At 76.2% G+C, this 22928-nt stretch overlaps 13 non-coding genes across 13 annotated transcripts; all 13 read right to left on the bottom strand.

Annotated features, from left to right (window-relative positions):
- Window positions 1-381: 381 nt before the first annotated feature.
- On the bottom strand, window positions 382-500 carry LOC129499267 (5S ribosomal RNA). The gene has a single exon (XR_008662323.1). It is a non-coding gene; the product is annotated as a 5S ribosomal RNA (ribosomal RNA).
- Window positions 501-2174: 1674 nt separating this feature from the next.
- Window positions 2175-2293, bottom strand: LOC129499297 (5S ribosomal RNA). The gene has a single exon (XR_008662345.1). It is a non-coding gene; the product is annotated as a 5S ribosomal RNA (ribosomal RNA).
- Window positions 2294-3967: 1674 nt separating this feature from the next.
- Window positions 3968-4086, bottom strand: LOC129499309 (5S ribosomal RNA). Its single transcript, XR_008662356.1, has one exon. It is a non-coding gene; the product is annotated as a 5S ribosomal RNA (ribosomal RNA).
- Window positions 4087-5761: 1675 nt separating this feature from the next.
- Window positions 5762-5880, bottom strand: LOC129499320 (5S ribosomal RNA). The gene has a single exon (XR_008662367.1). It is a non-coding gene; the product is annotated as a 5S ribosomal RNA (ribosomal RNA).
- Window positions 5881-7555: 1675 nt separating this feature from the next.
- Window positions 7556-7674, bottom strand: LOC129499329 (5S ribosomal RNA). Its single transcript, XR_008662372.1, has one exon. It is a non-coding gene; the product is annotated as a 5S ribosomal RNA (ribosomal RNA).
- Window positions 7675-9348: 1674 nt separating this feature from the next.
- On the bottom strand, window positions 9349-9467 carry LOC129499268 (5S ribosomal RNA). The gene has a single exon (XR_008662324.1). It is a non-coding gene; the product is annotated as a 5S ribosomal RNA (ribosomal RNA).
- Window positions 9468-11141: 1674 nt separating this feature from the next.
- Window positions 11142-11260, bottom strand: LOC129499279 (5S ribosomal RNA). The gene has a single exon (XR_008662330.1). It is a non-coding gene; the product is annotated as a 5S ribosomal RNA (ribosomal RNA).
- A 1674-nt stretch (window positions 11261-12934) lies between these two features.
- On the bottom strand, window positions 12935-13053 carry LOC129499288 (5S ribosomal RNA). Its single transcript, XR_008662337.1, has one exon. It is a non-coding gene; the product is annotated as a 5S ribosomal RNA (ribosomal RNA).
- A 1675-nt stretch (window positions 13054-14728) lies between these two features.
- LOC129499290 (5S ribosomal RNA) lies at window positions 14729-14847 on the bottom strand. The gene has a single exon (XR_008662338.1). It is a non-coding gene; the product is annotated as a 5S ribosomal RNA (ribosomal RNA).
- Window positions 14848-16522: 1675 nt separating this feature from the next.
- Window positions 16523-16641, bottom strand: LOC129499291 (5S ribosomal RNA). The gene has a single exon (XR_008662339.1). It is a non-coding gene; the product is annotated as a 5S ribosomal RNA (ribosomal RNA).
- Window positions 16642-18316: 1675 nt separating this feature from the next.
- LOC129499292 (5S ribosomal RNA) lies at window positions 18317-18435 on the bottom strand. The gene has a single exon (XR_008662340.1). It is a non-coding gene; the product is annotated as a 5S ribosomal RNA (ribosomal RNA).
- Window positions 18436-20109: 1674 nt separating this feature from the next.
- LOC129499293 (5S ribosomal RNA) lies at window positions 20110-20228 on the bottom strand. The gene has a single exon (XR_008662341.1). It is a non-coding gene; the product is annotated as a 5S ribosomal RNA (ribosomal RNA).
- A 1674-nt stretch (window positions 20229-21902) lies between these two features.
- On the bottom strand, window positions 21903-22021 carry LOC129499294 (5S ribosomal RNA). The gene has a single exon (XR_008662342.1). It is a non-coding gene; the product is annotated as a 5S ribosomal RNA (ribosomal RNA).
- Window positions 22022-22928: the final 907 nt, after the last annotated feature.

Raw genomic sequence — 22928 nt, forward strand, 5'->3', positions numbered from 1 at the left:
CCGCCCGTCTCCCCCCAGCGACCGCCCCCTCCCCGGCCCAGCCCCGAGGTTCCGGCCGTCGCCCCGTCCCCTCCCTCGGCCCCCTTCCCTGCCCCCTCGGCCCCCTGGGACGCGCGGCCGGCTAGGCCGTGGGTGGGCGTGGGTGAAGGGCTGCGAAGGTTGAAGTGCTGAGCGGCGGAGAGGAGGAGGAGGTGTATGTGGGTGGCGTCCCTCCCGTGCAGCGGGCGCCCTCGGTGCCCCGCGGCGCCCTGCGGTGCTCCGGGCGGGGCGGGGGCCCTGCCGCGGCCGCCGCCGCCGCCCGCCGCCGCCGCCGCTTCGGGCGAGGGGGGCGTTGGCGGCAAAGGGACAGACAGGAAGGCCGGCAAAAGGCCGAAGAAAAAAAGCCTACAGCACCCGGTATTCCCAGGCGGTCTCCCATCCAAGTACTAACCAGGCCCGACCCTGCTTAGCTTCCGAGATCAGACGAGATCGGGCGCGTTCAGGGTGGTATGGCCGTAGACGTCCGCGGCTGCCGCTGGGCGCCCCAAGAGCCTGCTCTGCGCCTCTCCAGGCCAGGCGGCCGCCGCTCCTCAGCCCTCCGCCCGCCCTGTGCGGCCCGCCTGAACGCGCCTGCCTGCCTGCACGCCTGCATGCTCGCCCGCCGGCCCGACTGATTGACTGACCGGCTCCCGCGCCGCGCCCGGGGCGGCGGAGGGCGCCTGCCCCGGACCGGGGGTGGCGGGGGGGGGGGGAGGAGTGGGGGGGGGCCAGTACGCCTCCCGCCCCCCCGGAGCGGAGTCTGTCGCGGCAGCCCGGGCGCGCTCCCGTCCCCGGCCTGGCGGGCGCGTCGCCGCCGCTCGGCTCCCCGGATGGCAGGCCGTGCCACATCGGGCCGTTCACTTTGTCTGTGTGTGGGGGGTGGGGGGATGCGGCGGCCCGGCGCCGGCCGGCCCCTGGCCTCTCCTGTTCTTCAGCCGGCCTGGCTCAAAGCCAAGCCGGGGCCGCCCGCGCCGCCGGACCCCGTCCTCGGACAGGCAGGGACACAGTCACCGGTGCCCACGACAGACACACACACACGCAGACGGAAGGACACAGGCACTCGGGGCTGGGCCACACGGCCCGTGGGGGCGAGGCAGCCACCCCGCCGGAGGGGCGCAGGCCCTGGAGCTGCCTTAGGAGCCCTGGCAGCCGCAGGCCCCGCAGCCACGGTGTCAGGGATGCCGTTCTGCTCCCATTCCTGCCCATGAGCCGAACCGCCGCCGCGGGTCCGTGTGCCCGTGTGCGTGCGCGGCGCCCACGCCCAGGCGCGGGGCGGGCGTCTCTTGTGTGTCTCGCTGTGTTCCGTGCGGCTCTTTCGGCCTGGGTGCCGGCCCGCCCCCGCGTCGCTGTGGTCTTGGCTGTTGCGGGGACACGGAGCGCGGAGCCCGGTGCCGACGGGGCCTGAGGCCCCCCGGAGGTCGGGCCATCTGGTGTCCTGGGCACGCGGTGCGTGGACGACGGACGGGGCTGAGGGCCGAAGGGACGGTGGTCCGCGGGGGAGGGAGGGCATGTCCTTCGGAGAGAAGGTGCAGGCGGACCCGGGCCGAAGGTGGATGTGGTTGCGGGTGGCTGGGTGGCTTGGTCGCTGGGGGCGGTGCCAGGGAATTGGTAGGGCCGGGGGGCGGTCCTGGGGGCGGAGATAAGGGCGGAGCGAGGAGGGCCCGCAGGGAGGCCCGGCCCCCCGCCCCCGCCCCCGACCCCGGCCCCCGGCCCCCGGCCCCCAAAGAGCCCCCACCCGGCCCCCCGGAGGGGCTCGCAGTCCTGCGGAGACGGGATCCGGCCCCCGCCCGTCTCCCCCCAGCGACCGCCCCCTCCCCGGCCCAGCCCCGAGGTTCCGGCCGTCGCCCCGTCCCCTCCCTCGGCCCCCTTCGTGCCCCCTCGGCCCCCTGGGACGCGCGGCCGGCTAGGCCGTGGGTGGGCGTGGGTGAAGGGCTGCGAGGTTGAAGTGCTGAGCGGAAGAGGAGGTGGTGTATGTGGGTGGCGTCCCTCCCGTGCAGCGGGCGCCCTCGGTGCCCCGCGGCGCCCTGCGGTGCTCCGGGCGGGGCGGGGGCCCTGCCGCGGCCGCCGCCGCCGCCGCCGCCGCCGCCGCTTCGGGCGAGGGGGGCGTTGGCGGCAAAGGGACAGACAGGAAGGCCGGCAAAAGGCCGAAGAAAAAAAGCCTACAGCACCCGGTATTCCCAGGCGGTCTCCCATCCAAGTACTAACCAGGCCCGACCCTGCTTAGCTTCCGAGATCAGACGAGATCGGGCGCGTTCAGGGTGGTATGGCCGTAGACGTCCGCGGCTGCCGCTGGGCGCCCCAAGAGCCTGCTCTGCGCCTCTCCAGGCCAGGCGGCCGCCGCTCCTCAGCCCTCCGCCCGCCCTGTGCGGCCCGCCTGAACGCGCCTGCCTGCCTGCACGCCTGCATGCTCGCCCGCCGGCCCGACTGATTGACTGACCGGCTCCCGCGCCGCGCCCGGGGCGGCGGAGGGCGCCTGCCCCGGACCGGGGGTGGCGGGGGGGGGGGGAGGAGTGGGGGGGGGCCAGTACGCCTCCCGCCCCCCCGGAGCGGAGTCTGTCGCGGCAGCCCGGGCGCGCTCCCGTCCCCGGCCTGGCGGGCGCGTCGCCGCCGCTCGGCTCCCCGGATGGCAGGCCGTGCCACATCGGGCCGTTCACTTTGTCTGTGTGTGGGGGGTGGGGGGATGCGGCGGCCCGGCGCCGGCCGGCCCCTGGCCTCTCCTGTTCTTCAGCCGGCCTGGCTCAAAGCCAAGCCGGGGCCGCCCGCGCCGCCGGACCCCGTCCTCGGACAGGCAGGGACACAGTCACCGGTGCCCACGACAGACACACACACACGCAGACGGAAGGACACAGGCACTCGGGGCTGGGCCACACGGCCCGTGGGGGCGAGGCAGCCACCCCGCCGGAGGGGCGCAGGCCCTGGAGCTGCCTTAGGAGCCCTGGCAGCCGCAGGCCCCGCAGCCACGGTGTCAGGGATGCCGTTCTGCTCCCATTCCTGCCCATGAGCCGAACCGCCGCCGCGGGTCCGTGTGCCCGTGTGCGTGCGCGGCGCCCACGCCCAGGCGCGGGGCGGGCGTCTCTTGTGTGTCTCGCTGTGTTCCGTGCGGCTCTTTCGGCCTGGGTGCCGGCCCGCCCCCGCGTCGCTGTGGTCTTGGCTGTTGCGGGGACACGGAGCGCGGAGCCCGGTGCCGACGGGGCCTGAGGCCCCCCGGAGGTCGGGCCATCTGGTGTCCTGGGCACGCGGTGCGTGGACGACGGACGGGGCTGAGGGCCGAAGGGACGGTGGTCCGCGGGGGAGGGAGGGCATGTCCTTCGGAGAGAAGGTGCAGGCGGACCCGGGCCGAAGGTGGATGTGGTTGCGGGTGGCTGGGTGGCTTGGTCGCTGGGGGCGGTGCCAGGGAATTGGTAGGGCCGGGGGGCGGTCCTGGGGGCGGAGATAAGGGCGGAGCGAGGAGGGCCCGCAGGGAGGCCCGGCCCCCCGCCCCCGCCCCCGACCCCGGCCCCCGGCCCCCGGCCCCCAAAGAGCCCCCACCCGGCCCCCCGGAGGGGCTCGCAGTCCTGCGGAGACGGGATCCGGCCCCCGCCCGTCTCCCCCCAGCGACCGCCCCCTCCCCGGCCCAGCCCCGAGGTTCCGGCCGTCGCCCCGTCCCCTCCCTCGGCCCCCTTCGTGCCCCCTCGGCCCCCTGGGACGCGCGGCCGGCTAGGCCGTGGGTGGGCGTGGGTGAAGGGCTGCGAGGTTGAAGTGCTGAGCGGAAGAGGAGGTGGTGTATGTGGGTGGCGTCCCTCCCGTGCAGCGGGCGCCCTCGGTGCCCCGCGGCGCCCTGCGGTGCTCCGGGCGGGGCGGGGGCCCTGCCGCGGCCGCCGCCGCCGCCGCCGCCGCCGCCGCTTCGGGCGAGGGGGGCGTTGGCGGCAAAGGGACAGACAGGAAGGCCGGCAAAAGGCCGAAGAAAAAAAGCCTACAGCACCCGGTATTCCCAGGCGGTCTCCCATCCAAGTACTAACCAGGCCCGACCCTGCTTAGCTTCCGAGATCAGACGAGATCGGGCGCGTTCAGGGTGGTATGGCCGTAGACGTCCGCGGCTGCCGCTGGGCGCCCCAAGAGCCTGCTCTGCGCCTCTCCAGGCCAGGCGGCCGCCGCTCCTCAGCCCTCCGCCCGCCCTGTGCGGCCCGCCTGAACGCGCCTGCCTGCCTGCACGCCTGCATGCTCGCCCGCCGGCCCGACTGATTGACTGACCGGCTCCCGCGCCGCGCCCGGGGCGGCGGAGGGCGCCTGCCCCGGACCGGGGGTGGCGGGGGGGGGGGGGAGGAGTGGGGGGGGGCCAGTACGCCTCCCGCCCCCCCGGAGCGGAGTCTGTCGCGGCAGCCCGGGCGCGCTCCCGTCCCCGGCCTGGCGGGCGCGTCGCCGCCGCTCGGCTCCCCGGATGGCAGGCCGTGCCACATCGGGCCGTTCACTTTGTCTGTGTGTGGGGGGTGGGGGGATGCGGCGGCCCGGCGCCGGCCGGCCCCTGGCCTCTCCTGTTCTTCAGCCGGCCTGGCTCAAAGCCAAGCCGGGGCCGCCCGCGCCGCCGGACCCCGTCCTCGGACAGGCAGGGACACAGTCACCGGTGCCCACGACAGACACACACACACGCAGACGGAAGGACACAGGCACTCGGGGCTGGGCCACACGGCCCGTGGGGGCGAGGCAGCCACCCCGCCGGAGGGGCGCAGGCCCTGGAGCTGCCTTAGGAGCCCTGGCAGCCGCAGGCCCCGCAGCCACGGTGTCAGGGATGCCGTTCTGCTCCCATTCCTGCCCATGAGCCGAACCGCCGCCGCGGGTCCGTGTGCCCGTGTGCGTGCGCGGCGCCCACGCCCAGGCGCGGGGCGGGCGTCTCTTGTGTGTCTCGCTGTGTTCCGTGCGGCTCTTTCGGCCTGGGTGCCGGCCCGCCCCCGCGTCGCTGTGGTCTTGGCTGTTGCGGGGACACGGAGCGCGGAGCCCGGTGCCGACGGGGCCTGAGGCCCCCCGGAGGTCGGGCCATCTGGTGTCCTGGGCACGCGGTGCGTGGACGACGGACGGGGCTGAGGGCCGAAGGGACGGTGGTCCGCGGGGGAGGGAGGGCATGTCCTTCGGAGAGAAGGTGCAGGCGGACCCGGGCCGAAGGTGGATGTGGTTGCGGGTGGCTGGGTGGCTTGGTCGCTGGGGGCGGTGCCAGGGAATTGGTAGGGCCGGGGGGCGGTCCTGGGGGCGGAGATAAGGGCGGAGCGAGGAGGGCCCGCAGGGAGGCCCGGCCCCCCGCCCCCGCCCCCGACCCCGGCCCCCGGCCCCCGGCCCCCAAAGAGCCCCCACCCGGCCCCCCGGAGGGGCTCGCAGTCCTGCGGAGACGGGATCCGGCCCCCGCCCGTCTCCCCCCAGCGACCGCCCCCTCCCCGGCCCAGCCCCGAGGTTCCGGCCGTCGCCCCGTCCCCTCCCTCGGCCCCCTTCGTGCCCCCTCGGCCCCCTGGGACGCGCGGCCGGCTAGGCCGTGGGTGGGCGTGGGTGAAGGGCTGCGAGGTTGAAGTGCTGAGCGGAAGAGGAGGTGGTGTATGTGGGTGGCGTCCCTCCCGTGCAGCGGGCGCCCTCGGTGCCCCGCGGCGCCCTGCGGTGCTCCGGGCGGGGCGGGGGCCCTGCCGCGGCCGCCGCCGCCGCCGCCGCCGCCGCCGCTTCGGGCGAGGGGGGCGTTGGCGGCAAAGGGACAGACAGGAAGGCCGGCAAAAGGCCGAAGAAAAAAAGCCTACAGCACCCGGTATTCCCAGGCGGTCTCCCATCCAAGTACTAACCAGGCCCGACCCTGCTTAGCTTCCGAGATCAGACGAGATCGGGCGCGTTCAGGGTGGTATGGCCGTAGACGTCCGCGGCTGCCGCTGGGCGCCCCAAGAGCCTGCTCTGCGCCTCTCCAGGCCAGGCGGCCGCCGCTCCTCAGCCCTCCGCCCGCCCTGTGCGGCCCGCCTGAACGCGCCTGCCTGCCTGCACGCCTGCATGCTCGCCCGCCGGCCCGACTGATTGACTGACCGGCTCCCGCGCCGCGCCCGGGGCGGCGGAGGGCGCCTGCCCCGGACCGGGGGTGGCGGGGGGGGGGGGGAGGAGTGGGGGGGGGCCAGTACGCCTCCCGCCCCCCCGGAGCGGAGTCTGTCGCGGCAGCCCGGGCGCGCTCCCGTCCCCGGCCTGGCGGGCGCGTCGCCGCCGCTCGGCTCCCCGGATGGCAGGCCGTGCCACATCGGGCCGTTCACTTTGTCTGTGTGTGGGGGGTGGGGGGATGCGGCGGCCCGGCGCCGGCCGGCCCCTGGCCTCTCCTGTTCTTCAGCCGGCCTGGCTCAAAGCCAAGCCGGGGCCGCCCGCGCCGCCGGACCCCGTCCTCGGACAGGCAGGGACACAGTCACCGGTGCCCACGACAGACACACACACACGCAGACGGAAGGACACAGGCACTCGGGGCTGGGCCACACGGCCCGTGGGGGCGAGGCAGCCACCCCGCCGGAGGGGCGCAGGCCCTGGAGCTGCCTTAGGAGCCCTGGCAGCCGCAGGCCCCGCAGCCACGGTGTCAGGGATGCCGTTCTGCTCCCATTCCTGCCCATGAGCCGAACCGCCGCCGCGGGTCCGTGTGCCCGTGTGCGTGCGCGGCGCCCACGCCCAGGCGCGGGGCGGGCGTCTCTTGTGTGTCTCGCTGTGTTCCGTGCGGCTCTTTCGGCCTGGGTGCCGGCCCGCCCCCGCGTCGCTGTGGTCTTGGCTGTTGCGGGGACACGGAGCGCGGAGCCCGGTGCCGACGGGGCCTGAGGCCCCCCGGAGGTCGGGCCATCTGGTGTCCTGGGCACGCGGTGCGTGGACGACGGACGGGGCTGAGGGCCGAAGGGACGGTGGTCCGCGGGGGAGGGAGGGCATGTCCTTCGGAGAGAAGGTGCAGGCGGACCCGGGCCGAAGGTGGATGTGGTTGCGGGTGGCTGGGTGGCTTGGTCGCTGGGGGCGGTGCCAGGGAATTGGTAGGGCCGGGGGGCGGTCCTGGGGGCGGAGATAAGGGCGGAGCGAGGAGGGCCCGCAGGGAGGCCCGGCCCCCCGCCCCCGCCCCCGACCCCGGCCCCCGGCCCCCGGCCCCCAAAGAGCCCCCACCCGGCCCCCCGGAGGGGCTCGCAGTCCTGCGGAGACGGGATCCGGCCCCCGCCCGTCTCCCCCCAGCGACCGCCCCCTCCCCGGCCCAGCCCCGAGGTTCCGGCCGTCGCCCCGTCCCCTCCCTCGGCCCCCTTCGTGCCCCCTCGGCCCCCTGGGACGCGCGGCCGGCTAGGCCGTGGGTGGGCGTGGGTGAAGGGCTGCGAGGTTGAAGTGCTGAGCGGAAGAGGAGGTGGTGTATGTGGGTGGCGTCCCTCCCGTGCAGCGGGCGCCCTCGGTGCCCCGCGGCGCCCTGCGGTGCTCCGGGCGGGGCGGGGGCCCTGCCGCGGCCGCCGCCGCCGCCGCCGCCGCCGCCGCTTCGGGCGAGGGGGGCGTTGGCGGCAAAGGGACAGACAGGAAGGCCGGCAAAAGGCCGAAGAAAAAAAGCCTACAGCACCCGGTATTCCCAGGCGGTCTCCCATCCAAGTACTAACCAGGCCCGACCCTGCTTAGCTTCCGAGATCAGACGAGATCGGGCGCGTTCAGGGTGGTATGGCCGTAGACGTCCGCGGCTGCCGCTGGGCGCCCCAAGAGCCTGCTCTGCGCCTCTCCAGGCCAGGCGGCCGCCGCTCCTCAGCCCTCCGCCCGCCCTGTGCGGCCCGCCTGAACGCGCCTGCCTGCCTGCACGCCTGCATGCTCGCCCGCCGGCCCGACTGATTGACTGACCGGCTCCCGCGCCGCGCCCGGGGCGGCGGAGGGCGCCTGCCCCGGACCGGGGGTGGCGGGGGGGGGGGGAGGAGTGGGGGGGGGCCAGTACGCCTCCCGCCCCCCCGGAGCGGAGTCTGTCGCGGCAGCCCGGGCGCGCTCCCGTCCCCGGCCTGGCGGGCGCGTCGCCGCCGCTCGGCTCCCCGGATGGCAGGCCGTGCCACATCGGGCCGTTCACTTTGTCTGTGTGTGGGGGGTGGGGGGATGCGGCGGCCCGGCGCCGGCCGGCCCCTGGCCTCTCCTGTTCTTCAGCCGGCCTGGCTCAAAGCCAAGCCGGGGCCGCCCGCGCCGCCGGACCCCGTCCTCGGACAGGCAGGGACACAGTCACCGGTGCCCACGACAGACACACACACACGCAGACGGAAGGACACAGGCACTCGGGGCTGGGCCACACGGCCCGTGGGGGCGAGGCAGCCACCCCGCCGGAGGGGCGCAGGCCCTGGAGCTGCCTTAGGAGCCCTGGCAGCCGCAGGCCCCGCAGCCACGGTGTCAGGGATGCCGTTCTGCTCCCATTCCTGCCCATGAGCCGAACCGCCGCCGCGGGTCCGTGTGCCCGTGTGCGTGCGCGGCGCCCACGCCCAGGCGCGGGGCGGGCGTCTCTTGTGTGTCTCGCTGTGTTCCGTGCGGCTCTTTCGGCCTGGGTGCCGGCCCGCCCCCGCGTCGCTGTGGTCTTGGCTGTTGCGGGGACACGGAGCGCGGAGCCCGGTGCCGACGGGGCCTGAGGCCCCCCGGAGGTCGGGCCATCTGGTGTCCTGGGCACGCGGTGCGTGGACGACGGACGGGGCTGAGGGCCGAAGGGACGGTGGTCCGCGGGGGAGGGAGGGCATGTCCTTCGGAGAGAAGGTGCAGGCGGACCCGGGCCGAAGGTGGATGTGGTTGCGGGTGGCTGGGTGGCTTGGTCGCTGGGGGCGGTGCCAGGGAATTGGTAGGGCCGGGGGGCGGTCCTGGGGGCGGAGATAAGGGCGGAGCGAGGAGGGCCCGCAGGGAGGCCCGGCCCCCCGCCCCCGCCCCCGACCCCGGCCCCCGGCCCCCGGCCCCCAAAGAGCCCCCACCCGGCCCCCCGGAGGGGCTCGCAGTCCTGCGGAGACGGGATCCGGCCCCCGCCCGTCTCCCCCCAGCGACCGCCCCCTCCCCGGCCCAGCCCCGAGGTTCCGGCCGTCGCCCCGTCCCCTCCCTCGGCCCCCTTCGTGCCCCCTCGGCCCCCTGGGACGCGCGGCCGGCTAGGCCGTGGGTGGGCGTGGGTGAAGGGCTGCGAGGTTGAAGTGCTGAGCGGAAGAGGAGGTGGTGTATGTGGGTGGCGTCCCTCCCGTGCAGCGGGCGCCCTCGGTGCCCCGCGGCGCCCTGCGGTGCTCCGGGCGGGGCGGGGGCCCTGCCGCGGCCGCCGCCGCCGCCGCCGCCGCCGCCGCTTCGGGCGAGGGGGGCGTTGGCGGCAAAGGGACAGACAGGAAGGCCGGCAAAAGGCCGAAGAAAAAAAGCCTACAGCACCCGGTATTCCCAGGCGGTCTCCCATCCAAGTACTAACCAGGCCCGACCCTGCTTAGCTTCCGAGATCAGACGAGATCGGGCGCGTTCAGGGTGGTATGGCCGTAGACGTCCGCGGCTGCCGCTGGGCGCCCCAAGAGCCTGCTCTGCGCCTCTCCAGGCCAGGCGGCCGCCGCTCCTCAGCCCTCCGCCCGCCCTGTGCGGCCCGCCTGAACGCGCCTGCCTGCCTGCACGCCTGCATGCTCGCCCGCCGGCCCGACTGATTGACTGACCGGCTCCCGCGCCGCGCCCGGGGCGGCGGAGGGCGCCTGCCCCGGACCGGGGGTGGCGGGGGGGGGGGGAGGAGTGGGGGGGGGCCAGTACGCCTCCCGCCCCCCCGGAGCGGAGTCTGTCGCGGCAGCCCGGGCGCGCTCCCGTCCCCGGCCTGGCGGGCGCGTCGCCGCCGCTCGGCTCCCCGGATGGCAGGCCGTGCCACATCGGGCCGTTCACTTTGTCTGTGTGTGGGGGGTGGGGGGATGCGGCGGCCCGGCGCCGGCCGGCCCCTGGCCTCTCCTGTTCTTCAGCCGGCCTGGCTCAAAGCCAAGCCGGGGCCGCCCGCGCCGCCGGACCCCGTCCTCGGACAGGCAGGGACACAGTCACCGGTGCCCACGACAGACACACACACACGCAGACGGAAGGACACAGGCACTCGGGGCTGGGCCACACGGCCCGTGGGGGCGAGGCAGCCACCCCGCCGGAGGGGCGCAGGCCCTGGAGCTGCCTTAGGAGCCCTGGCAGCCGCAGGCCCCGCAGCCACGGTGTCAGGGATGCCGTTCTGCTCCCATTCCTGCCCATGAGCCGAACCGCCGCCGCGGGTCCGTGTGCCCGTGTGCGTGCGCGGCGCCCACGCCCAGGCGCGGGGCGGGCGTCTCTTGTGTGTCTCGCTGTGTTCCGTGCGGCTCTTTCGGCCTGGGTGCCGGCCCGCCCCCGCGTCGCTGTGGTCTTGGCTGTTGCGGGGACACGGAGCGCGGAGCCCGGTGCCGACGGGGCCTGAGGCCCCCCGGAGGTCGGGCCATCTGGTGTCCTGGGCACGCGGTGCGTGGACGACGGACGGGGCTGAGGGCCGAAGGGACGGTGGTCCGCGGGGGAGGGAGGGCATGTCCTTCGGAGAGAAGGTGCAGGCGGACCCGGGCCGAAGGTGGATGTGGTTGCGGGTGGCTGGGTGGCTTGGTCGCTGGGGGCGGTGCCAGGGAATTGGTAGGGCCGGGGGGCGGTCCTGGGGGCGGAGATAAGGGCGGAGCGAGGAGGGCCCGCAGGGAGGCCCGGCCCCCCGCCCCCGCCCCCGACCCCGGCCCCCGGCCCCCGGCCCCCAAAGAGCCCCCACCCGGCCCCCCGGAGGGGCTCGCAGTCCTGCGGAGACGGGATCCGGCCCCCGCCCGTCTCCCCCCAGCGACCGCCCCCTCCCCGGCCCAGCCCCGAGGTTCCGGCCGTCGCCCCGTCCCCTCCCTCGGCCCCCTTCGTGCCCCCTCGGCCCCCTGGGACGCGCGGCCGGCTAGGCCGTGGGTGGGCGTGGGTGAAGGGCTGCGAGGTTGAAGTGCTGAGCGGAAGAGGAGGTGGTGTATGTGGGTGGCGTCCCTCCCGTGCAGCGGGCGCCCTCGGTGCCCCGCGGCGCCCTGCGGTGCTCCGGGCGGGGCGGGGGCCCTGCCGCGGCCGCCGCCGCCGCCGCCGCCGCCGCCGCTTCGGGCGAGGGGGGCGTTGGCGGCAAAGGGACAGACAGGAAGGCCGGCAAAAGGCCGAAGAAAAAAAGCCTACAGCACCCGGTATTCCCAGGCGGTCTCCCATCCAAGTACTAACCAGGCCCGACCCTGCTTAGCTTCCGAGATCAGACGAGATCGGGCGCGTTCAGGGTGGTATGGCCGTAGACGTCCGCGGCTGCCGCTGGGCGCCCCAAGAGCCTGCTCTGCGCCTCTCCAGGCCAGGCGGCCGCCGCTCCTCAGCCCTCCGCCCGCCCTGTGCGGCCCGCCTGAACGCGCCTGCCTGCCTGCACGCCTGCATGCTCGCCCGCCGGCCCGACTGATTGACTGACCGGCTCCCGCGCCGCGCCCGGGGCGGCGGAGGGCGCCTGCCCCGGACCGGGGGTGGCGGGGGGGGGGGGAGGAGTGGGGGGGGGCCAGTACGCCTCCCGCCCCCCCGGAGCGGAGTCTGTCGCGGCAGCCCGGGCGCGCTCCCGTCCCCGGCCTGGCGGGCGCGTCGCCGCCGCTCGGCTCCCCGGATGGCAGGCCGTGCCACATCGGGCCGTTCACTTTGTCTGTGTGTGGGGGGTGGGGGGATGCGGCGGCCCGGCGCCGGCCGGCCCCTGGCCTCTCCTGTTCTTCAGCCGGCCTGGCTCAAAGCCAAGCCGGGGCCGCCCGCGCCGCCGGACCCCGTCCTCGGACAGGCAGGGACACAGTCACCGGTGCCCACGACAGACACACACACACGCAGACGGAAGGACACAGGCACTCGGGGCTGGGCCACACGGCCCGTGGGGGCGAGGCAGCCACCCCGCCGGAGGGGCGCAGGCCCTGGAGCTGCCTTAGGAGCCCTGGCAGCCGCAGGCCCCGCAGCCACGGTGTCAGGGATGCCGTTCTGCTCCCATTCCTGCCCATGAGCCGAACCGCCGCCGCGGGTCCGTGTGCCCGTGTGCGTGCGCGGCGCCCACGCCCAGGCGCGGGGCGGGCGTCTCTTGTGTGTCTCGCTGTGTTCCGTGCGGCTCTTTCGGCCTGGGTGCCGGCCCGCCCCCGCGTCGCTGTGGTCTTGGCTGTTGCGGGGACACGGAGCGCGGAGCCCGGTGCCGACGGGGCCTGAGGCCCCCCGGAGGTCGGGCCATCTGGTGTCCTGGGCACGCGGTGCGTGGACGACGGACGGGGCTGAGGGCCGAAGGGACGGTGGTCCGCGGGGGAGGGAGGGCATGTCCTTCGGAGAGAAGGTGCAGGCGGACCCGGGCCGAAGGTGGATGTGGTTGCGGGTGGCTGGGTGGCTTGGTCGCTGGGGGCGGTGCCAGGGAATTGGTAGGGCCGGGGGGCGGTCCTGGGGGCGGAGATAAGGGCGGAGCGAGGAGGGCCCGCAGGGAGGCCCGGCCCCCCGCCCCCGCCCCCGACCCCGGCCCCCGGCCCCCGGCCCCCAAAGAGCCCCCACCCGGCCCCCCGGAGGGGCTCGCAGTCCTGCGGAGACGGGATCCGGCCCCCGCCCGTCTCCCCCCAGCGACCGCCCCCTCCCCGGCCCAGCCCCGAGGTTCCGGCCGTCGCCCCGTCCCCTCCCTCGGCCCCCTTCGTGCCCCCTCGGCCCCCTGGGACGCGCGGCCGGCTAGGCCGTGGGTGGGCGTGGGTGAAGGGCTGCGAGGTTGAAGTGCTGAGCGGAAGAGGAGGTGGTGTATGTGGGTGGCGTCCCTCCCGTGCAGCGGGCGCCCTCGGTGCCCCGCGGCGCCCTGCGGTGCTCCGGGCGGGGCGGGGGCCCTGCCGCGGCCGCCGCCGCCGCCGCCGCCGCCGCCGCTTCGGGCGAGGGGGGCGTTGGCGGCAAAGGGACAGACAGGAAGGCCGGCAAAAGGCCGAAGAAAAAAAGCCTACAGCACCCGGTATTCCCAGGCGGTCTCCCATCCAAGTACTAACCAGGCCCGACCCTGCTTAGCTTCCGAGATCAGACGAGATCGGGCGCGTTCAGGGTGGTATGGCCGTAGACGTCCGCGGCTGCCGCTGGGCGCCCCAAGAGCCTGCTCTGCGCCTCTCCAGGCCAGGCGGCCGCCGCTCCTCAGCCCTCCGCCCGCCCTGTGCGGCCCGCCTGAACGCGCCTGCCTGCCTGCACGCCTGCATGCTCGCCCGCCGGCCCGACTGATTGACTGACCGGCTCCCGCGCCGCGCCCGGGGCGGCGGAGGGCGCCTGCCCCGGACCGGGGGTGGCGGGGGGGGGGGGGAGGAGTGGGGGGGGGCCAGTACGCCTCCCGCCCCCCCGGAGCGGAGTCTGTCGCGGCAGCCCGGGCGCGCTCCCGTCCCCGGCCTGGCGGGCGCGTCGCCGCCGCTCGGCTCCCCGGATGGCAGGCCGTGCCACATCGGGCCGTTCACTTTGTCTGTGTGTGGGGGGTGGGGGGATGCGGCGGCCCGGCGCCGGCCGGCCCCTGGCCTCTCCTGTTCTTCAGCCGGCCTGGCTCAAAGCCAAGCCGGGGCCGCCCGCGCCGCCGGACCCCGTCCTCGGACAGGCAGGGACACAGTCACCGGTGCCCACGACAGACACACACACACGCAGACGGAAGGACACAGGCACTCGGGGCTGGGCCACACGGCCCGTGGGGGCGAGGCAGCCACCCCGCCGGAGGGGCGCAGGCCCTGGAGCTGCCTTAGGAGCCCTGGCAGCCGCAGGCCCCGCAGCCACGGTGTCAGGGATGCCGTTCTGCTCCCATTCCTGCCCATGAGCCGAACCGCCGCCGCGGGTCCGTGTGCCCGTGTGCGTGCGCGGCGCCCACGCCCAGGCGCGGGGCGGGCGTCTCTTGTGTGTCTCGCTGTGTTCCGTGCGGCTCTTTCGGCCTGGGTGCCGGCCCGCCCCCGCGTCGCTGTGGTCTTGGCTGTTGCGGGGACACGGAGCGCGGAGCCCGGTGCCGACGGGGCCTGAGGCCCCCCGGAGGTCGGGCCATCTGGTGTCCTGGGCACGCGGTGCGTGGACGACGGACGGGGCTGAGGGCCGAAGGGACGGTGGTCCGCGGGGGAGGGAGGGCATGTCCTTCGGAGAGAAGGTGCAGGCGGACCCGGGCCGAAGGTGGATGTGGTTGCGGGTGGCTGGGTGGCTTGGTCGCTGGGGGCGGTGCCAGGGAATTGGTAGGGCCGGGGGGCGGTCCTGGGGGCGGAGATAAGGGCGGAGCGAGGAGGGCCCGCAGGGAGGCCCGGCCCCCCGCCCCCGCCCCCGACCCCGGCCCCCGGCCCCCGGCCCCCAAAGAGCCCCCACCCGGCCCCCCGGAGGGGCTCGCAGTCCTGCGGAGACGGGATCCGGCCCCCGCCCGTCTCCCCCCAGCGACCGCCCCCTCCCCGGCCCAGCCCCGAGGTTCCGGCCGTCGCCCCGTCCCCTCCCTCGGCCCCCTTCGTGCCCCCTCGGCCCCCTGGGACGCGCGGCCGGCTAGGCCGTGGGTGGGCGTGGGTGAAGGGCTGCGAGGTTGAAGTGCTGAGCGGAAGAGGAGGTGGTGTATGTGGGTGGCGTCCCTCCCGTGCAGCGGGCGCCCTCGGTGCCCCGCGGCGCCCTGCGGTGCTCCGGGCGGGGCGGGGGCCCTGCCGCGGCCGCCGCCGCCGCCGCCGCCGCCGCCGCTTCGGGCGAGGGGGGCGTTGGCGGCAAAGGGACAGACAGGAAGGCCGGCAAAAGGCCGAAGAAAAAAAGCCTACAGCACCCGGTATTCCCAGGCGGTCTCCCATCCAAGTACTAACCAGGCCCGACCCTGCTTAGCTTCCGAGATCAGACGAGATCGGGCGCGTTCAGGGTGGTATGGCCGTAGACGTCCGCGGCTGCCGCTGGGCGCCCCAAGAGCCTGCTCTGCGCCTCTCCAGGCCAGGCGGCCGCCGCTCCTCAGCCCTCCGCCCGCCCTGTGCGGCCCGCCTGAACGCGCCTGCCTGCCTGCACGCCTGCATGCTCGCCCGCCGGCCCGACTGATTGACTGACCGGCTCCCGCGCCGCGCCCGGGGCGGCGGAGGGCGCCTGCCCCGGACCGGGGGTGGCGGGGGGGGGGGGGAGGAGTGGGGGGGGGCCAGTACGCCTCCCGCCCCCCCGGAGCGGAGTCTGTCGCGGCAGCCCGGGCGCGCTCCCGTCCCCGGCCTGGCGGGCGCGTCGCCGCCGCTCGGCTCCCCGGATGGCAGGCCGTGCCACATCGGGCCGTTCACTTTGTCTGTGTGTGGGGGGTGGGGGGATGCGGCGGCCCGGCGCCGGCCGGCCCCTGGCCTCTCCTGTTCTTCAGCCGGCCTGGCTCAAAGCCAAGCCGGGGCCGCCCGCGCCGCCGGACCCCGTCCTCGGACAGGCAGGGACACAGTCACCGGTGCCCACGACAGACACACACACACGCAGACGGAAGGACACAGGCACTCGGGGCTGGGCCACACGGCCCGTGGGGGCGAGGCAGCCACCCCGCCGGAGGGGCGCAGGCCCTGGAGCTGCCTTAGGAGCCCTGGCAGCCGCAGGCCCCGCAGCCACGGTGTCAGGGATGCCGTTCTGCTCCCATTCCTGCCCATGAGCCGAACCGCCGCCGCGGGTCCGTGTGCCCGTGTGCGTGCGCGGCGCCCACGCCCAGGCGCGGGGCGGGCGTCTCTTGTGTGTCTCGCTGTGTTCCGTGCGGCTCTTTCGGCCTGGGTGCCGGCCCGCCCCCGCGTCGCTGTGGTCTTGGCTGTTGCGGGGACACGGAGCGCGGAGCCCGGTGCCGACGGGGCCTGAGGCCCCCCGGAGGTCGGGCCATCTGGTGTCCTGGGCACGCGGTGCGTGGACGACGGACGGGGCTGAGGGCCGAAGGGACGGTGGTCCGCGGGGGAGGGAGGGCATGTCCTTCGGAGAGAAGGTGCAGGCGGACCCGGGCCGAAGGTGGATGTGGTTGCGGGTGGCTGGGTGGCTTGGTCGCTGGGGGCGGTGCCAGGGAATTGGTAGGGCCGGGGGGCGGTCCTGGGGGCGGAGATAAGGGCGGAGCGAGGAGGGCCCGCAGGGAGGCCCGGCCCCCCGCCCCCGCCCCCGACCCCGGCCCCCGGCCCCCGGCCCCCAAAGAGCCCCCACCCGGCCCCCCGGAGGGGCTCGCAGTCCTGCGGAGACGGGATCCGGCCCCCGCCCGTCTCCCCCCAGCGACCGCCCCCTCCCCGGCCCAGCCCCGAGGTTCCGGCCGTCGCCCCGTCCCCTCCCTCGGCCCCCTTCGTGCCCCCTCGGCCCCCTGGGACGCGCGGCCGGCTAGGCCGTGGGTGGGCGTGGGTGAAGGGCTGCGAGGTTGAAGTGCTGAGCGGAAGAGGAGGTGGTGTATGTGGGTGGCGTCCCTCCCGTGCAGCGGGCGCCCTCGGTGCCCCGCGGCGCCCTGCGGTGCTCCGGGCGGGGCGGGGGCCCTGCCGCGGCCGCCGCCGCCGCCGCCGCCGCCGCCGCTTCGGGCGAGGGGGGCGTTGGCGGCAAAGGGACAGACAGGAAGGCCGGCAAAAGGCCGAAGAAAAAAAGCCTACAGCACCCGGTATTCCCAGGCGGTCTCCCATCCAAGTACTAACCAGGCCCGACCCTGCTTAGCTTCCGAGATCAGACGAGATCGGGCGCGTTCAGGGTGGTATGGCCGTAGACGTCCGCGGCTGCCGCTGGGCGCCCCAAGAGCCTGCTCTGCGCCTCTCCAGGCCAGGCGGCCGCCGCTCCTCAGCCCTCCGCCCGCCCTGTGCGGCCCGCCTGAACGCGCCTGCCTGCCTGCACGCCTGCATGCTCGCCCGCCGGCCCGACTGATTGACTGACCGGCTCCCGCGCCGCGCCCGGGGCGGCGGAGGGCGCCTGCCCCGGACCGGGGGTGGCGGGGGGGGGGGGGAGGAGTGGGGGGGGGCCAGTACGCCTCCCGCCCCCCCGGAGCGGAGTCTGTCGCGGCAGCCCGGGCGCGCTCCCGTCCCCGGCCTGGCGGGCGCGTCGCCGCCGCTCGGCTCCCCGGATGGCAGGCCGTGCCACATCGGGCCGTTCACTTTGTCTGTGTGTGGGGGGTGGGGGGATGCGGCGGCCCGGCGCCGGCCGGCCCCTGGCCTCTCCTGTTCTTCAGCCGGCCTGGCTCAAAGCCAAGCCGGGGCCGCCCGCGCCGCCGGACCCCGTCCTCGGACAGGCAGGGACACAGTCACCGGTGCCCACGACAGACACACACACACGCAGACGGAAGGACACAGGCACTCGGGGCTGGGCCACACGGCCCGTGGGGGCGAGGCAGCCACCCCGCCGGAGGGGCGCAGGCCCTGGAGCTGCCTTAGGAGCCCTGGCAGCCGCAGGCCCCGCAGCCACGGTGTCAGGGATGCCGTTCTGCTCCCATTCCTGCCCATGAGCCGAACCGCCGCCGCGGGTCCGTGTGCCCGTGTGCGTGCGCGGCGCCCACGCCCAGGCGCGGGGCGGGCGTCTCTTGTGTGTCTCGCTGTGTTCCGTGCGGCTCTTTCGGCCTGGGTGCCGGCCCGCCCCCGCGTCGCTGTGGTCTTGGCTGTTGCGGGGACACGGAGCGCGGAGCCCGGTGCCGACGGGGCCTGAGGCCCCCCGGAGGTCGGGCCATCTGGTGTCCTGGGCACGCGGTGCGTGGACGACGGACGGGGCTGAGGGCCGAAGGGACGGTGGTCCGCGGGGGAGGGAGGGCATGTCCTTCGGAGAGAAGGTGCAGGCGGACCCGGGCCGAAGGTGGATGTGGTTGCGGGTGGCTGGGTGGCTTGGTCGCTGGGGGCGGTGCCAGGGAATTGGTAGGGCCGGGGGGCGGTCCTGGGGGCGGAGATAAGGGCGGAGCGAGGAGGGCCCGCAGGGAGGCCCGGCCCCCCGCCCCCGCCCCCGACCCCGGCCCCCGGCCCCCGGCCCCCAAAGAGCCCCCACCCGGCCCCCCGGAGGGGCTCGCAGTCCTGCGGAGACGGGATCCGGCCCCCGCCCGTCTCCCCCCAGCGACCGCCCCCTCCCCGGCCCAGCCCCGAGGTTCCGGCCGTCGCCCCGTCCCCTCCCTCGGCCCCCTTCGTGCCCCCTCGGCCCCCTGGGACGCGCGGCCGGCTAGGCCGTGGGTGGGCGTGGGTGAAGGGCTGCGAGGTTGAAGTGCTGAGCGGAAGAGGAGGTGGTGTATGTGGGTGGCGTCCCTCCCGTGCAGCGGGCGCCCTCGGTGCCCCGCGGCGCCCTGCGGTGCTCCGGGCGGGGCGGGGGCCCTGCCGCGGCCGCCGCCGCCGCCGCCGCCGCCGCCGCTTCGGGCGAGGGGGGCGTTGGCGGCAAAGGGACAGACAGGAAGGCCGGCAAAAGGCCGAAGAAAAAAAGCCTACAGCACCCGGTATTCCCAGGCGGTCTCCCATCCAAGTACTAACCAGGCCCGACCCTGCTTAGCTTCCGAGATCAGACGAGATCGGGCGCGTTCAGGGTGGTATGGCCGTAGACGTCCGCGGCTGCCGCTGGGCGCCCCAAGAGCCTGCTCTGCGCCTCTCCAGGCCAGGCGGCCGCCGCTCCTCAGCCCTCCGCCCGCCCTGTGCGGCCCGCCTGAACGCGCCTGCCTGCCTGCACGCCTGCATGCTCGCCCGCCGGCCCGACTGATTGACTGACCGGCTCCCGCGCCGCGCCCGGGGCGGCGGAGGGCGCCTGCCCCGGACCGGGGGTGGCGGGGGGGGGGGGAGGAGTGGGGGGGGGCCAGTACGCCTCCCGCCCCCCCGGAGCGGAGTCTGTCGCGGCAGCCCGGGCGCGCTCCCGTCCCCGGCCTGGCGGGCGCGTCGCCGCCGCTCGGCTCCCCGGATGGCAGGCCGTGCCACATCGGGCCGTTCACTTTGTCTGTGTGTGGGGGGTGGGGGGATGCGGCGGCCCGGCGCCGGCCGGCCCCTGGCCTCTCCTGTTCTTCAGCCGGCCTGGCTCAAAGCCAAGCCGGGGCCGCCCGCGCCGCCGGACCCCGTCCTCGGACAGGCAGGGACACAGTCACCGGTGCCCACGACAGACACACACACACGCAGACGGAAGGACACAGGCACTCGGGGCTGGGCCACACGGCCCGTGGGGGCGAGGCAGCCACCCCGCCGGAGGGGCGCAGGCCCTGGAGCTGCCTTAGGAGCCCTGGCAGCCGCAGGCCCCGCAGCCACGGTGTCAGGGATGCCGTTCTGCTCCCATTCCTGCCCATGAGCCGAACCGCCGCCGCGGGTCCGTGTGCCCGTGTGCGTGCGCGGCGCCCACGCCCAGGCGCGGGGCGGGCGTCTCTTGTGTGTCTCGCTGTGTTCCGTGCGGCTCTTTCGGCCTGGGTGCCGGCCCGCCCCCGCGTCGCTGTGGTCTTGGCTGTTGCGGGGACACGGAGCGCGGAGCCCGGTGCCGACGGGGCCTGAGGCCCCCCGGAGGTCGGGCCATCTGGTGTCCTGGGCACGCGGTGCGTGGACGACGGACGGGGCTGAGGGCCGAAGGGACGGTGGTCCGCGGGGGAGGGAGGGCATGTCCTTCGGAGAGAAGGTGCAGGCGGACCCGGGCCGAAGGTGGATGTGGTTGCGGGTGGCTGGGTGGCTTGGTCGCTGGGGGCGGTGCCAGGGAATTGGTAGGGCCGGGGGGCGGTCCTGGGGGCGGAGATAAGGGCGGAGCGAGGAGGGCCCGCAGGGAGGCCCGGCCCCCCGCCCCCGCCCCCGACCCCGGCCCCCGGCCCCCGGCCCCCAAAGAGCCCCCACCCGGCCCCCCGGAGGGGCTCGCAGTCCTGCGGAGACGGGATCCGGCCCCCGCCCGTCTCCCCCCAGCGACCGCCCCCTCCCCGGCCCAGCCCCGAGGTTCCGGCCGTCGCCCCGTCCCCTCCCTCGGCCCCCTTCGTGCCCCCTCGGCCCCCTGGGACGCGCGGCCGGCTAGGCCGTGGGTGGGCGTGGGTGAAGGGCTGCGAGGTTGAAGTGCTGAGCGGAAGAGGAGGTGGTGTATGTGGGTGGCGTCCCTCCCGTGCAGCGGGCGCCCTCGGTGCCCCGCGGCGCCCTGCGGTGCTCCGGGCGGGGCGGGGGCCCTGCCGCGGCCGCCGCCGCCGCCGCCGCCGCCGCCGCTTCGGGCGAGGGGGGCGTTGGCGGCAAAGGGACAGACAGGAAGGCCGGCAAAAGGCCGAAGAAAAAAAGCCTACAGCACCCGGTATTCCCAGGCGGTCTCCCATCCAAGTACTAACCAGGCCCGACCCTGCTTAGCTTCCGAGATCAGACGAGATCGGGCGCGTTCAGGGTGGTATGGCCGTAGACGTCCGCGGCTGCCGCTGGGCGCCCCAAGAGCCTGCTCTGCGCCTCTCCAGGCCAGGCGGCCGCCGCTCCTCAGCCCTCCGCCCGCCCTGTGCGGCCCGCCTGAACGCGCCTGCCTGCCTGCACGCCTGCATGCTCGCCCGCCGGCCCGACTGATTGACTGACCGGCTCCCGCGCCGCGCCCGGGGCGGCGGAGGGCGCCTGCCCCGGACCGGGGGTGGCGGGGGGGGGGGGAGGAGTGGGGGGGGGCCAGTACGCCTCCCGCCCCCCCGGAGCGGAGTCTGTCGCGGCAGCCCGGGCGCGCTCCCGTCCCCGGCCTGGCGGGCGCGTCGCCGCCGCTCGGCTCCCCGGATGGCAGGCCGTGCCACATCGGGCCGTTCACTTTGTCTGTGTGTGGGGGGTGGGGGGATGCGGCGGCCCGGCGCCGGCCGGCCCCTGGCCTCTCCTGTTCTTCAGCCGGCCTGGCTCAAAGCCAAGCCGGGGCCGCCCGCGCCGCCGGACCCCGTCCTCGGACAGGCAGGGACACAGTCACCGGTGCCCACGACAGACACACACACACGCAGACGGAAGGACACAGGCACTCGGGGCTGGGCCACACGGCCCGTGGGGGCGAGGCAGCCACCCCGCCGGAGGGGCGCAGGCCCTGGAGCTGCCTTAGGAGCCCTGGCAGCCGCAGGCCCCGCAGCCACGGTGTCAGGGATGCCGTTCTGCTCCCATTCCTGCCCATGAGCCGAACCGCCGCCGCGGGTCCGTGTGCCCGTGTGCGTGCGCGGCGCCCACGCCCAGGCGCGGGGCGGGCGTCTCTTGTGTGTCTCGCTGTGTTCCGTGCGGCTCTTTCGGCCTGGGTGCCGGCCCGCCCCCGCGTCGCTGTGGTCTTGGCTGTTGCGGGGACACGGAGCGCGGAGCCCGGTGCCGACGGGGCCTGAGGCCCCCCGGAGGTCGGGCCATCTGGTGTCCTGGGCACGCGGTGCGTGGACGACGGACGGGGCTGAGGGCCGAAGGGACGGTGGTCCGCGGGGGAGGGAGGGCATGTCCTTCGGAGAGAAGGTGCAGGCGGACCCGGGCCGAAGGTGGATGTGGTTGCGGGTGGCTGGGTGGCTTGGTCGCTGGGGGCGGTGCCAGGGAATTGGTAGGGCCGGGGGGCGGTCCTGGGGGCGGAGATAAGGGCGGAGCGAGGAGGGCCCGCAGGGAGGCCCGGCCCCCCGCCCCCGCCCCCGACCCCGGCCCCCGGCCCCCGGCCCCCAAAGAGCCCCCACCCGGCCCCCCGGAGGGGCTCGCAGTCCTGCGGAGACGGGATCCGGCCCCCGCCCGTCTCCCCCCAGCGACCGCCCCCTCCCCGGCCCAGCCCCGAGGTTCCGGCCGTCGCCCCGTCCCCTCCCTCGGCCCCCTTCGTGCCCCCTCGGCCCCCTGGGACGCGCGGCCGGCTAGGCCGTGGGTGGGCGTGGGTGAAGGGCTGCGAGGTTGAAGTGCTGAGCGGAAGAGGAGGTGGTGTATGTGGGTGGCGTCCCTCCCGTGCAGCGGGCGCCCTCGGTGCCCCGCGGCGCCCTGCGGTGCTCCGGGCGGGGCGGGGGCCCTGCCGCGGCCGCCGCCGCCGCCGCCGCCGCCGCCGCTTCGGGCGAGGGGGGCGTTGGCGGCAAAGGGACAGACAGGAAGGCCGGCAAAAGGCCGAAGAAAAAAAGCCTACAGCACCCGGTATTCCCAGGCGGTCTCCCATCCAAGTACTAACCAGGCCCGACCCTGCTTAGCTTCCGAGATCAGACGAGATCGGGCGCGTTCAGGGTGGTATGGCCGTAGACGTCCGCGGCTGCCGCTGGGCGCCCCAAGAGCCTGCTCTGCGCCTCTCCAGGCCAGGCGGCCGCCGCTCCTCAGCCCTCCGCCCGCCCTGTGCGGCCCGCCTGAACGCGCCTGCCTGCCTGCACGCCTGCATGCTCGCCCGCCGGCCCGACTGATTGACTGACCGGCTCCCGCGCCGCGCCCGGGGCGGCGGAGGGCGCCTGCCCCGGACCGGGGGTGGCGGGGGGGGGGGGAGGAGTGGGGGGGGCCAGTACGCCTCCCGCCCCCCCGGAGCGGAGTCTGTCGCGGCAGCCCGGGCGCGCTCCCGTCCCCGGCCTGGCGGGCGCGTCGCCGCCGCTCGGCTCCCCGGATGGCAGGCCGTGCCACATCGGGCCGTTCACTTTGTCTGTGTGTGGGGGGTGGGGGGATGCGGCGGCCCGGCGCCGGCCGGCCCCTGGCCTCTCCTGTTCTTCAGCCGGCCTGGCTCAAAGCCAAGCCGGGGCCGCCCGCGCCGCCGGACCCCGTCCTCGGACAGGCAGGGACACAGTCACCGGTGCCCACGACAGACACACACACACGCAGACGGAAGGACACAGGCACTCGGGGCTGGGCCACACGGCCCGTGGGGGCGAGGCAGCCACCCCGCCGGAGGGGCGCAGGCCCTGGAGCTGCCTTAGGAGCCCTGGCAGCCGCAGGCCCCGCAGCCACGGTGTCAGGGATGCCGTTCTGCTCCCATTCCTGCCCATGAGCCGAACCGCCGCCGCGGGTCCGTGTGCCCGTGTGCGTGCGCGGCGCCCACGCCCAGGCGCGGGGCGGGCGTCTCTTGTGTGTCTCGCTGTGTTCCGTGCGGCTCTTTCGGCCTGGGTGCCGGCCCGCCCCCGCGTCGCTGTGGTCTTGGCTGTTGCGGGGACACGGAGCGCGGAGCCCGGT

Source organism: Nyctereutes procyonoides, unplaced genomic scaffold (genome assembly GCF_905146905.1).
Source record: "Nyctereutes procyonoides isolate TBG_1078 unplaced genomic scaffold, NYPRO_anot_genome, whole genome shotgun sequence".
NCBI lineage: Eukaryota > Metazoa > Chordata > Mammalia > Carnivora > Canidae > Nyctereutes > Nyctereutes procyonoides.